The sequence below is a fragment of the Suricata suricatta genome, chromosome 2 (assembly GCF_006229205.1).
Source record: "Suricata suricatta isolate VVHF042 chromosome 2, meerkat_22Aug2017_6uvM2_HiC, whole genome shotgun sequence".
NCBI classification, from domain to species: Eukaryota; Metazoa; Chordata; class Mammalia; order Carnivora; family Herpestidae; genus Suricata; species Suricata suricatta.
In genome coordinates, this window is record NC_043701.1 from 166,449,853 (window position 1) to 166,468,365 (window position 18,513).

Genomic DNA, 18,513 nt, shown 5'->3' on the forward strand with positions numbered 1-18,513 from the left:
ACAACTGTCATAGTCATGAGGAACATCAGGACACACAATGACTGAATGTAATTTGGTATCCCAGATGGGATCCTGAAAAAAATATAAACATTAACTAAAAATTAAGAAACTCTACAATATGGAACATAGTTATTAATAATGTAAAAGTATTAGTGCTTTGGTTGTGATACATTCACCATACTAATATGTGAGTAATTTGGGAACCTAGGTATAGTGTATATGAGAAATCTGTACTATCTTTGCAAATTTTTTGTAGATTTTAACCTATTTTAAAATTAAAAGTTTTAAAATATATATAAAGATTCCTAGTGTTGACATTTTATTCCTAAACATCTACACAATTGAAATTAATATTCAAATTAAGACCTCATTTCCCTTACTGAGTAGCCTGTCAGTTGTGGTTGTTTCTTGAGAAGCATGATGACTCCCCAGTCGTTCATACATTTAAATAGGCAATCAGTGTCGTTAAATCGGAGAGCAGCTCAGTCAAGAATATAAAATTTAAATTTGTCTAAAGAGAGAAAACTGCCAAATTTGATTCCCTGTTGTATAACTGGTATGCTATGAAATTAAGACAATGTCCTCTAACCTTATGTTCATTAACTGCAGTAACAGATAAGAGAACTCCAGGGTTCCACTTGCTCAGAAACCAAAACAAGATGAAGAACTAACAAATAAGGGCAAAGAATCCCAGTCCAGGAATGCCAGAAACCATCCATGGAGGGAAAGAGAGAAAAGGCCAGATGGAGTATTCTACCAAAAGCAGTTTATACAGTCAAAGAACACACGTAGAATCAGAATGTATTATCTCTTAAGGCATATTACTTATTTTTATAATATACATTCATTTTAAAGAATCCAAACCACCCCCACCCCAGAATTCAAAGAAATATATTAAACATCATACTGAATCCCACCCCCAGTGATAATTACTATTAACTAGACATTTCTCTGTACTTAGAAGTACATACCATGTATTATAAACATGTTACTTTTTCTATCTGGATTTGTCAAGCAACAATGACCCATGAGTATCTTTCTCAATCAATATACAAAATTTTATTATTATATTTATTGGGTTGTTAATATTTCATTACTTTATACATGCCAATTTATTTATGAAATCTTATGCTAAGAAATTTAGTTTGTTCTGACATTAAAATCTATGGTGGCATATACATATTTTGTAATTTTATGATCTCTTTCACATAAATATTTAGCCTTTGTCATGAGTAGCAAAATGATATAGGAGAAAAGCGCCAGATTAAAATCAAGAACACCAACTGGGTGGCTCAGTCGGTTAAGTGTCCGACATAGGCACAGGTCATGATATCACACTCCTGAGTTTGAGTCCTGTGTTCAGCTCTGTGCTGTTAGCTCAGAGCCTGAGCCTGCTTCAGATTCTGTCTCCCTCTCTCTCTGACCTTCCCCCACTCACACTCTGCCTCTCTCTTTCTCAAAATAAACATTAAAAAAATCTTTTTAAAAAGAACCAAGAGGCCTAAATTCTAATATTTTAAAAATATATATGGTAAAGAATATTCTTCTTGATAATCTTCTAATGCATAAGCATGAAATGTCTCTCATTTTTAATGTGTTCTTTAATTTCTCTAAGCAAAACTCTATAGTAGTCAGTATAGTCATCTTATCCTTCTTTTGCTATCTTAATTTAATTTTAAATGGTTCATTGTTAATATATAAAAATATTATTAATAGTGCATTTTCATCTTATATGCTGCAGATTTACTGGACTTGCTATTATAATAGAGTTTCAGGGTGGTTATTTGCCCCGCCCACGGGGTCATTCAACAGGGACCTAGAGTAGGGAATGGATGAATGGATGGGACAAGAGACACAAAGAATGAGAGCAAGACAGGAGATCTGATCAAGCTCTAACATTTACTCAAGGAGGCTGATTATATGCACAACCAGGGGGGAAGAAAGATGTAAGGAGAGGAGAAAGAATGTGGGGGGAGGCACCCGGTACCAGGGACCTGTCAGACCTTAACTGATGGTCATCTCAGTTCCTGGAGCCAGTAGTTATTTATGATTCTTCAGGAACTAACGGCTATTTACTGCTGTTTATCTTGCTGTAACATTTCACCAGAGTTAGTTAATTCTGTCTTAACTTTTCCACCAGAGTTCTTAACTCTTTCTTTGGCTCCCGGCAGTTATTTTGATAGATTCAGTGGAATTTTCTACATAAAGGATCATGTCATCTGTAAATACAGTTTTACTTCTTCCTTTGCTTAATTGGACAACTTTATCATCTATCAATTTTTCACTTATCTCCCTTATTGTGCTGGCTAGCTGTTTCCAAATCTTGAGTAGATATGGCAAGAGTGGGTACTCCACCTTATTCTCAATTTTAGGGAGAAAGTATTCAGTCTAATATCAGTAAGTATGATATTGGCTGTAAATTTGTAATATATACCCTTTATGAGGCTGTGGAATTTTCTTTTATACCTAGTTTGTTGAGACTTTTCATCATTAACATGCTTTTATTTTTGTTATATGCCTACTCAACATTCAGTGAGTGATTTTTTTTTTTGTCATTTTCACTCTATTAATCTGGTATGTTGTATAAAGTGACATTCAAATGTTAAATCAGGGGACCTGAGTGGCTCAGTTGGTTAAGTGCCAACTTCAACTCAGGTCATGATATCATGGTTTGTGAGTTTGAGCCCCATGTTGGGCTCTGTGCTGACAGCTCAAAGCCTGGAGCTTGCATTGGATTCTGTGTCTCCCACTCTCTCAGCTCCTCCCCCACTCATGCTGTCTCTCGCTCTTTCTCTCAAAAATAAACATAAAAAAAATTTAATGTTAAACCAACCTTGCATTCTTGATAGAAATTTTATTCAATCAGGTGCATTAGTCTTTTCGTATTTTATTGGTCTTGATTTGCTAATATTTAGTTGGATTAGGATTTTTGCAACTATGTTCAAAGAGATTACCATTCCATAATTTTTTATTCCTGTAATGTCTTTATCAGGCTTTAGTATAAAAGTAATACTGGCTACATAGAACGAATTTTAAACATGTTCTTTATTTTCTGACAGAGCTTATAAAGCATTCATATTATTTTTTCTTTAAATTTTTGAGAGCGTTCAGTCAGAGAAGTCCTCTAGGCCTGGGTTTGCTTTATGGAAAGATTTATAATTACTGATTCCTTTGTAGGTCAACTCAGATCTTTTTTCTTGTTTTTGTAATTTGTGTCTGCTTATATTTGTCCATTTCACTTATGTTGTCTAATTTTTGGTAGAAATATGTTTATAAAATTTCCTTTTAGACCTTTAAATTTTTGTAGGATTAATAATGATCTCTCCTCTTTTGTTACTGATCTTGTTTTTTTTATGTTGTATTTTTTTGTCTGTGTAGGTAAAGGTTTATCAAATTTGTTGGGTCTTTTCAAAGACTACCTCTTCCAGATTTCTTTCTAGACATCTCCCAATGTGCAGTTAGCTACTCTAAGAGTTGCAGTAGCCCAGAAACTGTTTTTGATGTTTGTACATGGCTTTGCATATTTGCATGTGAGGCTCACAGATAGTAAATTAGACATTCATTGTCTACCACAAATCAGGTCTTCAGGTTCTTTGGTCCAACTGAGCTCTGATTTGTTCCACTCTGATGGTATGAAGACTGGTTAATAATGAAGTATTCTGCTTATTTTGTCCATTTCTTATACTATCAATTTCTTATATGATCACAATGCAGTTTATAGTTTCCCTGTTCATAAAATGGAGACTATTTCAGTGAAAAGTTGAGTGCCCCTTCCCATTTCCTTCCCTGTAGCCTAGGAGTGTAGGATCTACCTTCTACTAGAGATAGAATATCTATTCTATGGTACTAAATTAGGACTCCTGACTACTAGAGACAAAATATGGTAATACAGAAAAGCAAAGAGGACTAGCTCAAGAGCCAGAAAACCTGAATTACTCTACCACTGGAAAGTTAGATGACCCTGAGTAGTCATATCATTTCTCTGGACTCAGCTGTCCTTCAGGAATATGAGAATAATAACAATAGCAATAATTAAATCTGCCTGATGCTCTTTTAAAGATTACTGCCAAAATATTCTTCAAATTATAAAATGAATTTTGAAATATAAGACATTATAATTACACAATTTTTCCAGAAGGCAGTTCAAAGGGAAATACGTAATCCTACTAAATTCATTTGTGTGGACCCAGTCTTCCAAGAACTAACAAGAACACCTTCCCAAATGAAATGATAAATCTGCAGTTCCAAAAACCTCATAAATGCTGAGCTTATGAAACACAATGCCTCAGCTGATATACATATTATATTTGTTTCCAAACAGAATAATCAATGGGAAAAGGCCCTGTTCACTAGCTGCTGCAGTCCAATGTTGGCTTATTTTCTAAACTTCTATATAACAACTGTAAAAGTAATAAAGCAATTATAGAAGCCATCTGGAACAGAGCAGAGAGGAAGATTTATTTTTAAAAGATTCTACTATGAATAACTGGCACTGTAATAGTTAACATCTCAGAAGAACAAAGATATTAAGGGGCCCATTATCATTAAGAGTGGGAGGAAAGAGATTTGCATAAAGAAAATCATGATTGTTCATCACCAAATATGATGAGGTCACATGACAGCCCACTGCTAAAGGAGGCTGAGTATCCATCTCCATTTCTTCTTGAGTCATAAGCCAAGGCTCTCAGTTCATTCATCATGGGATACGGTCACCCTAACGGGTTGAGTAAAGCCAGGTAGCTTGGAGAATCATTCGGCCACCCTGAGCAAATTATTCATGTCCTCTAGACACTGGAATCATTAACAAAAATATGGATTTCTTTTACCATCAACTCACACTGCAGAGCCACAGATTATTGAAGGAATACAGCAAGAGGAGAGCTTCAAGGCTCAATCAACCCATGCGAAGTCCAACCCAACCTCACCCACCTGGAGGCACAACTGACCCAGGAAAGACAAGATCCAAAGCTGAACATCATCATCCCCCTGAGGCTGAAAAAAATAAAACAAATGTAAAATCCACAACCCAGAATCCGTCCCCTTTAATTCTATGGTCTTTTCTAGCCATTTGTACTACTCATTTCAATCAAGGCACAGTGGTTGTTTTGGAGAAATGTCAGCAAGATGGCCAAATAAGACACCCTTTTTATTTATCCCCCTACCTCAAAAATAATAGGCATCTATCCATGGACAAAAGTGATATTATGAAAGTATTGGAATCCAGGTGGGCGATGGTGAAACTGCAGGGGAGTCTAAAACTTTGGAGAGCCATTTTAAGAAGGCAGGCTCACACTCTAGTAACTAATTTGTGAACTGTGGTCCCAGTTGCATACCTGCAACCGCTCCATATCTCTGAGGATGCAGCTACAGCTCTGTTTGGTTTTGGGTCTGTCACCAGCACCATGCATGAAGGGGCCTAGAAGGAGTGATGCCTACTTGTATGTTGGATTATAGGCATACAGGCCTCTGTTCCAACTGTGGACCTCTGTCCCAGCTGTAGCTCATAAACCAGATCCAACCCTCCTCAGCCACAATCCAGGAGCTTGTGAGGTAAGTCCACCAAACTGTAGATTCTGAAAGGGCTCTATAACTGGACTTCGGCCTGTCCCAGTCCCAGTTTATGAACAGTCCTGCTAGCATAGGGACTCTGCAGAAGACAATCCTATCTCTGTCCCCAGAGACCCTGAAAGGGACCTATACATGGCTCCATCTTCCTCATAGCCATGTCTGATAGCAGTCCTGGGAGTCCCGAGTTCCACAAGGAGACACTCCATTTACACCACCAGATACCTGAATGAGAACCTATTCTCAACTCCAGCCCCCTAGCAGAAGTATTCATGGGTTGGAAGGATTAATATTGTTAAAATGCCCATTCACTTAAATTCATCTATAAATTCAATGTGATCTTTATGAAAATTTGAATGACATTTTTCACAGAAATAGAAACAACAATCCTAAATTTCATATGGAACCACCAAAGATCCTGAATACCCAGATCAATCTCAAAAAAGAGCAAAGCTGTAGGCAGCCTTCTTTTTCTTCTCCTCCTTCTCCTTATAAACTAACATTAATATTCACATTTTGTAGCTTTGTTCCATTGTTATGTTAAATACATTGAAATTAAATGCAAATCATTTCTCCTTAACAAGTCATCTTTCTCTGATACAAGAAAATAAATACTGAGGGTGCTGGGTGGCTCAGTCAGTTAAGCTCAGCAGACTTCAGCTCAGTTCATGATCTCATGGTTTGTGGGTTCAAGCCCTGTGTCAGGTTCTGTGCTTACAGCTCAGAGCCTGGAGCCTGTTTGGGATTCTGTGTCTCCCTCTCTCTCTGCCCCTCCCCCACTCATTTTTTATAAAAAAAAATTTAAACAAAAGAAATACTAAATTTATATAAAATATAAAGCTATCAATAAAAAAATGAAAAACAAAAAGCATAGATATAAAAACAAATAATCTCCTTCTTTTCCCCAGATCAATGGGACTATCTCTAGGCCAACAGATGATTCTAGGCCTGACTCTGCTTCTTCCTTTCCACTCAGTCTAGAATAACCACTGAATTCAGTTAGGCCCAGTTTTTCTATCTATAAATTGGAAGAAATAATATGTGTTTGTTCACCTCCAGGATATTTTGAGTGTTAAACTCTAAAAGATATGAGAACATTCTTTATCAATTTAACAAGTTTTGTTTAGTGTTTATCATCTTTAATGCAGAGATCTTTTTCATAGGAATTCATCCTAAAAATATTTTTTAAAAGCATGAGGCCATGAATGCAAAGATATAATGTATTTTTAAAATATTGAATAATTATAATCAAACAAAATATCTAATAATTTACTTAATCTTGTAAATAAAGCTGTGTTTCCACATACACTGCCTCCTTCTAGAATCACAACAACCTGGAGGGAGGCAAAGGTAGTATTTTATTTCTCAGTGAGAAAACTAAGTTTCAGACTCACTTGCTTATGGAAGGTTACACAGCTATTAGTTAGTGCCTCAGTCCACTACTCACTTCACTGCTCTCCTCTGGTATGGCTGCCCCAGCATCACTACACGTTTGTGGCACCTCTGTAAATTCAGATGGAAGTTCAGCAATTCACAGAGCAACTAATTAAGTGGGACACAGAAATGGACACGTTAAGACCAATCACTTCCCTAGGAAGCACTCCTAAGAGAGATGCTACCCAACCAGCATCATCATAGTCATCCCTTCTAATGAAATACTTAGATTTGCAACCCAAGTCCATTAGTATCTTGTAAAATACAGATAAGCACATTTCTTCCCAAGCTACTTGCTAAGCACATCAATATGCATTTTCCCCAAATGTAATGAATGACATACTTAGACCATCAGCAGGTAAAGCCATCAGTTAAAGCCATTTAAGCACAAGAAAGCAGTGAATTAGCCAGGAGCTTTTGACAAATCTGTCTATTTAATGTAGACTTGCAGCATGTACTTTCAGAATAAACAACATCAGGGAGGCAACAACAAAGGAGATTACAGAGCAGAATGAAGAATCAAAATGAGTGCCTGGCAATGCTATCAAGGAACCGCAGATGTGTGCTGGTGAGCTGGGGTCCTTGGCTTGAATTCACAGAGGAAAATAAACTTTGGAAATAAGAGAGGCTGCTATTATCAGTCACTCCCATGAAATCTCTGCACAACCAGAAAACCTACGGGGTGTGAAGGTCAGCTCCATTCTGTGTGAGGTGGTTGGAAGGCACTAGCTCATTCTTCTTCTTGGTCTGTTGTTGGGAACTTGATCTTGCTTAAAAAAAATCCTCTGGAAAAATAGAATCCATGGATACTCAAGAAAGTCTTTTAAACTGTGGGCATTGGTAAATAAGGAGTGGGGAAGAAGAAAAGAAAGTGTTCCTAAAGTCTTATGATGGCTTTTTAACATTACAGAAGCAAGACTGTGGAGGTGCCTGGGTGGCTCAGTGGGTTAAGTGTCTGACTTTGGCTCAGGTCATGATCTCACAGTTCGTGGGTTCGAGCCCAATGTCAGGCTCTCTGCTGTCAGTGCAGAGCCTGTTTCAGATCCTCTGTCTGCCTCTCTATTTGCATCTCTCTCCCTCAAAAATAAGTAAACATTTAAAAAATTAAAAAACAAGATTGTGAAATGAAAAAGTATTTAATCTTCTGAAAAATTAATCTTCAAAAAATCATCTCTGTAAAAGATAAACATTAAAAAAATTAAAAAAACAAGATTGTGAAATGAAAAAATAATCTTCTAACAATTAATGAGATAAATGGCATCTTTCTCTTTAAAACAAGTATGTATATGTTCTATTTTTCTGAGATCAGATGAGATCGGGCGCGTTCAGGGTGGTATGGCCATAGACATGTTCTATTCTTCAAAAGAATTATTTACAGAGAACATAGAGATAGAAATTCAAATCCCTATAGCTACCTAATAGTTTTGTGTATATATAGATATATATGTATGTATCTATCCATATGAAGTACATATGTGTATATATGTGCATATCTATGGAATTGGCAATGCATGTGTATGTAATAATGTATGCATTTTATGTATACACATATGTATATTTTAAATTCGGTCTTTTGTTCACAAGTAACCGCAAATAGGGAAGGATAATAGAATATCTTATCAACTGTACTCTGTGGCATAAAGGTATGTCAGTTTTTACTGACGGCCCCGTGGAGTTTTGTAGAGGACATGTGCACCTGTTCAATTCCCTAAGAACAGTCTTGTTGAATTGATGCGCTAAGATGAGTTTTGGTATATTCACCACTCAAAGCTTACACACTCAGAAGTGCCACGTGAAGTACAACAGCTTCAGCACCTTGGGACATGGGCGGTTCCGCGGATTTGCAGGACACTCAGGCTACAATGGATGTGTCAGTATCTCCTCTGTTCACATATTCTTCCAGTGATAACTTTCCACTTGAGCTAATATACATGAGCTCAATCATTTGCATTCACTCTAACAGCTCAGACAGGTACCTGTCCAGAACCACTGCCAACCTGCAATCACTGAATTTTTGACTGAAATTACAAAGTCCCCAAGAGAAACAGTATGACTGGCCTGAGAACTAACATCCACTTCTATTCCCACCCACAGCAACCAAGTATGAAACACAGAATACAAAGATGCATAGAATGATAAGTAATGCTGCTATCCTGTCCTTCTTTGAATGTTCTAGAAAACAAAAGAGATCATTAGGAGCGAGGCAGATGCCTTTTAAAAATGACTATAATTAATAACTTTCTCTCTTTGTGCCAGTTTCTCTATAGAAATGAGAAAAATCACACCTGTCACCCATCACATCTGCCTTATTTTTTCAGAGCCTCAGAATCTGCTATCTGTTTTATTCATTAATAAATATAAAAATCCTTTGTTTTTCTCTAGTGAAATGTTAGCTTTGTGAGAGGGCAGTTTTTTGTGTGATGGTTTCACTAATGATTTTCCAGGACCTTAAGAAACATCTGTCACAAAGTGAGTGCTCAACAAATATTTGAAAGATAATGAAATTATTGCATAATAAGGATGAAATTAGGTAACCAATGTATCTGCCATTACATAGGATAAGCAATAGTGACTATTTAATATTCTAATTATTTAACATTTCTGAAATATATTGCACCCTTATAAAATAACAGAAATAGTTAACTTGTTATAGTAAGTTACAGATAATAGATCTTACTGAATCATTCTTGAATAAATGAATAAAAATAGTATCTGTTATATGTCAAGCACTGTTCAAAATGTGTTATATGAATTAAGTAATTTCATGTCCACCACAGCCTCAGGTGGCAGGCAAAACATTATCTTCTCCTGAGGGAGGAAACTTGGGCTATGTAATTTATACAAGGTCACTCAACTACTAAGCAGCTGTGCTGGGCTGGAACCTGGCATCTGAATCAGGGTCCATGCTGCTTTCCCAAGGCCCCAACTCCAAAAAATACACATAGAAAAGATAGATAGAACAGAATGGATAACAATTTTAGGATTAGAAAAAGTAAGGGTACCTGGGTGGCTCAGTTGGTTGAGCACCTGACTTTGGTTCAGGTCATGAGCCATGAGATCATTTGAGCCTCGTGTGGGGCGCTGTGCTGACAGCTCAGAGCCTGGTGCCCACTTCAGATTTTGGGTCTACCTCTCTCTTTGCCCCTCCCCTGCTCATGCTCTATCTCTCTGTCTCTGTCTCTCTCTTTCTGTCAAAAATAAATAAACATTAAAAAATAAGATAAAAGAGGGGCACGTGGGTGGCTCAGTCGGTTAAGCATCCAACTTCGGCTCAGGTCATGATCTCATGGTTCGTGGGTTCGAGCTCTGCATCAGGCTCTGTGCTGACAGCTAGCTCAGAGCCTGGATCCTGCTTCAGATTCTGTGCCTCCCTCTCTCTCTGACCCTCCTCTGCTTGTGCTGTCTCTCTCTGTCTCTCAAAAATAAGTAAAAATATCAAACAAACAAACAAAAAACACTAAAAATATTTTTAAAAAGATAAAAGAAAAAGTGGAATCCTGTATCCCAAAATAACTACAAGAAAGGCAACAGTGGAATATATTAGAAGAAACACCAGAGTAATTCACAGAAGAAGAAGGGTTGGAAGAACATTACATGTTGTTACTGTTTACTGTTAAATAAAGAAACTAAGATTCAGAAGGTTATGTGTAATGCTATCCCACTTAAATGTCAGACTTTTAAAAGGCTCATTAACATCATGTAGATTTGAAATACCTACAAATCAATGAACCTGGGTCAGTTTTATTTTTTCCTTCTTGTTATCACTGACTTCCTCTAAACCAATATACAGAAATCTCATGTCCTCACTGAGAGTGAATAAGAATATCATATGATTTCACTCATATGTGGAATTGAAATACAACAGATGAATGAACACAGGGGAAGGGAAAGACAAATAAGATAAAAACACAGAGAGAGGAAAAATGTAAGAGACATGAATACAGAGAGCAAACTGAGGGTTGATGGAGGGGAGGTAGCTAAGGGTATGAGCTAAATGAGTGATGGACATCAAGGAGGGCACTTGTAGGGATGAGCACTGGGTGTTATATGTTAGTAACGAATCATTGGGTTCTACTCCTAAAACCAAGACTATACTGTCTGTTAACTAACTTGAATTTAAATAAAATTAATTTAATTTAATTTAAATTTAAAGAAAACAAATGAGGTAGGCTGTGTATATGTACCATGGGGACTGGTGGGAACTGTGGAAAACTGAATCGTTCACACCCTCTCAAGGGCTTTCCAGCTCCAGTTGATCTCCAGAAAAATTCAAGCCCAATAGTGCCAGATCTCCCTCTTTGCAAGATATAATAGCAGTCTTCATTTTAAATAAAAATTTTAAACTGAGAGTAACTAATTAATGTAACATAAACACTGCATAGGCAAAAAAATTACCAAATTTATCTGCATTCTGTTAATGCATGTGTTTGCATCAGTGAACCACACACTTGAGAACAAGAGAGTGTCTTCTTTCAACTTTCTTATAGTCCCTGCCACCATGTGGGGCTCACTGTGGGCCCCCAATAAAACTAACTGACCTGACAAACTCAGAGATTGGCTGTCCCCATTCTAGAACAGGACAAAGCCATTATAGCCACCAAGTGAGAACAAACCACCGTGCTGCCCCTTGCATTTTGCCCTCGCAGGGGACCACTTTGCTTTCTATATTATGTCCCACCTTATGATCTGACCACGGTGCAGAAAATTGTTTTACCTTCACTCTCCACTCACCAGCTGGCCCTCCACTGCTGTGCATATGCTTACCTGCTTGACCAGGCTCAAACCACTAACAACCTAGAAAACATTACTTTCCCACAGGTGGTGGTGTTTTCAAAGTGATAGACATTAAACAGGGGGAAAAAATAAAAGAACCATTTAAAGGGTCTAGGTAGTAATGAAAACAATGGGAAACAGATTAGCTCATAAACTCTGGTGAGAACATTATTGGGAATTTGATAGAGGAGTGCAGCCCAGTAGTACCTATTAAAATGTAAAATACACCTACCATCAAATGCAGGAAAGTTAAAAAAAAGAAAAAAAAGGAACAAAACACTCTGAAAACAATGGAGATTTTAGACATGCAGTAAAGGAATGATTCTGGTCTTTTACACTAATAGATTTAAATAGGAAAATAAGAAAAGAGAAAGTGGCCATTGAGAGCTGAAATGGTTTTAGTGGAGTAAGTTAACTGGGAAGCGGAAGAGACTGGAGGAAACTGAGCACTAGATTCAGGGCATTGTGAATGGTCCTCACAATCACATAGACATGTTCATTTCATAGAGTACAAAACAGGGCTTAGAAACTTTATAGTTCTCAACTATTTTCTGGCATAAACATGATTAAATAATTGAAAATGCATGGATCAGAAAGGGTGAACTCCTGGCAGTAATTTTCCATGGGGTGGAAGGGCATTAGACAAATTGACCTTACAGCGAATTCATCAGTATTACAAGAATGCAGTGGAATCAAATTTGGAAAAGATCTCCAGACATGCTGATTAGGACTGCTCTCTTCTTTGTATGAGAACACCTAAAATTTAGTTGCCATTAACCTTAATCATTCTGTCTGATGCCAGTATTATTTATATCACAAGCAGTAAACATAAGAGCAAGAAAATCAATTCATTGTATTTGTGAAAACTCAGCATTTAATTTAATAATGCATATTATTTATCCATCTTCACTAGTACATCCCATAACTATGAGCAAGAAAGAGTAACACAGGTATAATTTATCATCGTGTCAAGTTAACAAACACCATATTGATGTACTAACAGTTTGTCTTTTTTTCTAAGTTAATTTTTATTTATTTTGAGAGAGAGATAGAGAGCAAGCAGAGAAGGGACAGAGAGAGGGAGACAGAATCCCAAGAAAGCTCCGCACTGCCAGCAAGAGCCAATATGGGGCTCCAACTCACGAACTGCAAGATCATGACCTGAGCAGAAGTCAAGAGACGGATGCTTTGACCAACTGAGCCACCCAGGAGCCCCGATGTGCTAACAGATTCTAATGAAGATATAAAATATCAAAAATTATTAGATTCATGAATGCATACTAAAGGGTTCAGAACACATTTATGGGCTCATCTGTTGTATGTTTCTTATCGAGTGCAAAATATAGTACTGGCCAATAGGACTCCTGCAGTGAAAGAGAATTGCGTTAAAATGTATATAAAAGTAGGAAAAGTAAAGAAGAACTTCAATCACTACTAGTGGCTTCGAACTAATAAGGAGATTATATTATTAGCCAAAGGAAAAATTTTATTTCACAATTGCTTTATGGAGTTGGAGCTATGCCAGGGGTTATATGCAGGTTTGGCTATTTATTTGTGAGTCTCCCAACTGCCCTTGGATTTGAGGGTTGGAAGCCTAAGGCTGAATTTAAAGTGCCTTTGTTGTTGCCCTTTTTCAAATGTGTATTCATAAGTCATTTTCTGCCTGGTTGCTAAGAAGGATCTGAAATGGTTGAAAGTACATTTGCTCCTGAACCAAGGCTGTATTCCACCAGTGAGCCAAGCAGGGGAGAGCCCAAGCTGGTCTACTCATTCCATCCCAGCCCAGCAATGGGGCTGGGGTGTTGGGGTGGGGAGGGCAGGTATAGAGCCAGGATGGAAAACTAACTCATCACAAGTGATCATTGAGTCTTTTGCTTATTATCAGTCTTCTCAAATCTACTCTAAAACTGGACATATTCTCAACCAAGAACAGCAACTTTCAAGGCTATTAAAATAAAAATAGCAACATCCCAGGTCCTACTTCCACAATTTACTCAATGGGCCTGGATGAGGCTTAAAAATCTAAGGGGAGTCTAGTAGGCTGGATCCAGTATAACCAACAATATTTCTGAAATAGTATAGTGAATAGTACAATGTATTTTTTTTTGAGAAATGATATGATGAACAGTATTCCCAATTGATTATTCTTCCCATGTGTTGGTCACTCAGTTTCACTCATTCCTTTTTTCCACTAACATCTACTGCCACCCAACTCCCAATTTTAATCATCTCCTGCTGACCCCATTGATGAAGGAGGGATTCTCACCCTATAGTTTTGGGGATGGCCAAATATACAACACCTGACAATGGACAGACATGATCAATAGCAATTTATTCATCACATATAGTCACAGCCCAGAGAAGGAGGTCACTGCATTCTATTCAGGGACATAGGGGAACAGAGTGGACAACCAGAGTATGTTCAGAAGGCTGGCTTTGTAATATCAAGAGGGTGGTGTGATCTCTGGTTCCTGAAGGAGGATGTAATGGATTTGTTTCTATAATTCAGCAAACTGTCAAGGAACTAGAAAAAGCTATGCAGACCAGTGGTGCCTGGTCCCCATAAGGGTGTTGTTTTATTAGGGGACCTTATTTGCAGGAGCAAAGTGGGTAGGCAACCTAAAGTTGGGCCACTCAAGACCCTCCCAGTTCTTCTGTATGTCAGAGCAGCACAAATTATCTAGCTTTAATTTCAGGACTTACTCCATACTAACCCTCCTAAAATCTAACCTTAGTCAAGTGTGCAAATGAAAGTGGTTCTTTGTATGGAGGTTACCCTATGTACCAGCCAGGGTTCTCCAGAGAAATAGACCTATTAATATACAGAAAGAGTTATGAAGTCTTCCAAGTCCCAATGCCTGCAGGGTAAGTCAGAGCCAGGAGGACCAATGGTATATTTCCATTCTGAAGGCTAGTGGACTTGACACCTAAGAAGGGCCAATGTTTCAGTTCATGTCAGAAGGCAAGAAAAAGCTAATGTCCCAGTTCAAAGGCAATCAGGCAGGTGGAATTTCTTCTTACTCAGCCTTTTGTTCTATCCAGGCCTTTAACTGATTGGATGAGGTAGGCCCACATTAGGGAGAATAATCTGCTTTACTCAGTCTACTGGCTCAAATGTTAATCTTCTCCAGAAATACCCCTTTCAGGAACATCCTGAATAATGTTTGTCCAAGTGTCTGAGCAACCCATGGCTCAGCCAATTTGACACGTAATATTAATCATCACACTCCATAAATCTAAAACATCTATTTCTAGTACTCCAAGAAATAATTTGATAGAAGACAATGCAGACTCAGGGGATACAAAGAGATGGTAATCTCATTATCATATTCATCTGAACATTCATAATACAAACCACTTTTTAATGGTTGAAAAAACTGAAGTCCTGAAAGTTCAAATGACTGAGCCAAGACCACACAGTTATGAGCAAAGGAGGGAGGGAGTACCAGAGCTGTAGGAGAGCTGGAAGAGCAAAAAGAGGGAGGGGGGTTTTCTGTGATGGCAGCTTGTCAATTGCTACTAAATGCTCTGTTTATGGATTACAATGAGTCACTGTTCCTTGAGAGAGCAATACATGTCAACAAGCTGAGTCTGCTAACAAACATGGCCCCGAAAAAATAAACAAGCTGAGAAGAGTGGTTTTGTCAAGTCAGTGAAAGATGTAAAATATATGACAATCCAAAGTAATGGTCACAAGGTTTAGCAGGCATCAGGATTAAATGTGTTACATGAACACTAAATGTGTAAAACACAAATTGTTGGTCCTAACCCCTGAGTCCTTGATTTAGTAGATAGGGATGGCACCGAGTATTAACCTTCTAACAAGTTCCCAGGTGATGCTAATGCTACCGGTCCATGGTCTTATAAATCTTTACTTTAAAGAGGCTAAGAAAGAATACGAAGGCTTAGCCTCAAATCTACACGGTCCTACTATGTGAGGGAGCCCAGTCTAAGGGTGTCCATGTACAATAAGCCTCCAGGAAAGGAAATCATTATCTTTCTTAAGCACAGAGCAAAATGAGATTGTGTTAGTCAAAGGTCGGTACCAAATAGGAGGAATTGTAACTACCTGCCCCCAACTGCATCTATAAACTTCTTTTGGAGGGGAGACAGTGGACAGGGTTAGCATGAGTTTCTCAAGCCACATAAATCATTCCATCTCATTCTGATTTACGCACCTCAATTTCTCTGCAACAAACTGTTTCTCTGCTTCCTTGGAAACAACCTGCAAATGTACCCTGTGAGGTCTGCCCTGGACTAGAGCTTGTTTTGCTGCAGATGGACGGAAAGACTAGGAGCACTTAATCCAGGGATGATAACCATTAAACACGAGTGGTGCTGAGCCATCAGGATGAAAGAAAATAATATTTCATATATTTCAAAGGTAATCTATATGTAAATTTAGCCAATCTGCATTTAAAATGAATAATTTGTGAATATTTATGTTTATACCATTAATCTGTGAGAGATTCATGCTTTTAATTAATGCTTTAGGAACAACATTCTTATATTTTATAAAACCAGGTATTGTCTAAGGAGATACAGAATATAGACCCACCTCCTGTTTAAAGGTAAACAAAATCACTAAAGCGCATCTGAGCTAATAAGGAGAAGGGTGAGGCTGATCTGAAAACTGCTGATTTTCAGTAATTTATATTCAAAGTACTTGGAAATCATAAGAAATATCTTCCAAACGCACAATTTTCTAATACTAAGTATTCAATCAACATAAAATATAAAAGATAAATCACAACCAAAATGAGACATTGCTTAGACATGGGTTTATGTTACAGGAAGCAAATAATAGACACTTTCATTCTCTGTATCATCAGGGCCTAGTACATTGATAATGGTATGTTATATTTCCTCATAGGCCCTCTTATGTTATTTCCCTAGAGAAGAATTCATGTAGAAGAGCAGTTAGGGTAACACTAGATGCTGAAGAAACCCCACAGTTCTGTGACTTAACACATTAGAAGTTTACTTCCTGTTCATGTAATGGAATAGGTTTTTTCATGCATTCCATGAAATGCTAAATTTGTTCCATCCTGTGAACATGCCAACCTCTAGGAGCCTAATATAGTCCACTCTCAGCGGGGCTTCGGGGGACTGAATGTGTGGAAGGGGCAGGGCCACTTCTAAAAACTTTGTCTCCACTCAAGTTCCATTATCCAAAACCAGTCACATGTGCATCTGACCAGAAATGTACTCATAAGACAGAGAACCAGTTCCAAGCTCAGAAGTTGTACTTTGAAAGGGGAGCATACCCTTTGGTGGATTGTTATCTCTGACATAAAAAGAATCATAACACATCATCCATAGTAGTGTTCCCAGGCCCAGCTGGGAACAAGTGCTACCAGACTCTGGGAAGTTTGTTTAGAAAAGAAAATAGAGATTCCCTGGGCTCTGGATCCAGAGATTCTGATAGTAAAGTCTCCATTAAGGTCCAAGGATAAATATTCTTAAGGAGCGTACCAGGTGATGCTGATGCTGCCAGCCCAGAACCATGGGGCTCCATGCCACTTTTCATCTCCAGACAAGATACTCAGCAGCCAAACCCACATACAAATACTTTATCCATCCATGTAATATGATGTGCACAAGAATTTTAGATCAGGACCCAGGAACTTACATTTTAATATTAATCATCATTATTAATAATGTTAGTTAATATTTGTTGAGTGTTTGTTTACCATAGTGAGTGTTAGTAGAGCTTAAAATACAAATGGACTTATTTAACCTTCATAAAATACTACTGAGTTGGTATCATTATTCTTATTTCACAGAGGAAGAAACTGAAGCACAGAAGAGTTAAATAAATTGCCCACATTCACAATAATAAATGAGAGATTCAGCCACAGCTGAGCCTACATCTTCCCTTAGACTATACTCAGGGGAATCCGACACAAAAGAAAATACAGGGATGGACCTCTTAGGTACAGGAGAGACAGGCAGAGACCTTTGCTGAAAGTGCCCCCAAGCCACACTTTGAGAAACTGATAGTAAATAAGTGTTTCTTATCGTTTCTCTCAAGTTTGAATGGCCAGCATGGGCGTTTCCTCTGATTTCCATGGACATGGGCCACCTATGCTGGATATACCACACACCCACACAAATGGACACACAGTATCTCCCTGCCACTGGCTCCTCCCCTTGTGCTTCCATTGAAAGGAACAGTGGTACTTTCTACTCAGTTATGCAAGCCCTAAATCTGGGAATCATGTTTCACACCTTCCTCACACTCCAATTAATGATGAATCTTCTAGGAATTGCCTACCTAATACCTCTCAAACTCTCTACTCTCCACCTCCCTGTCACACTCCAGGCAGTACTACCAGCATCTCCTCAGAACTGTTGTAAAAGCCCCTCCAATTCATGCCTCATGCTCCAGTGAGAATGGTATTTCTCAAATTGATGCATAAAACCCAGGGTCCTCAGCATTTCCGAGGTAGCCCAGCATGTGCCGGCTTTCTCTGCCTCCTGGGTTTAGCTCAGACCACTCTTCCCCTATACCCATGCTCCAGCCACAGACCCTTCTTTTAGTCTTTACTGTGCTCCTTGGCCTCACTTATTCATATATCCTGACTGTAATGCTCCACTTAACCTGCCTTGAAAGAATTATTTGATCAGTCCAAGCTTCAGGTCCTTCATGTATAAAATGGGAATAAAAGATATCAAATAATTGTTAAAAGATAGAATAAATTATATGTATAAGTGCCTATTACATAATTAAGTGTTCAA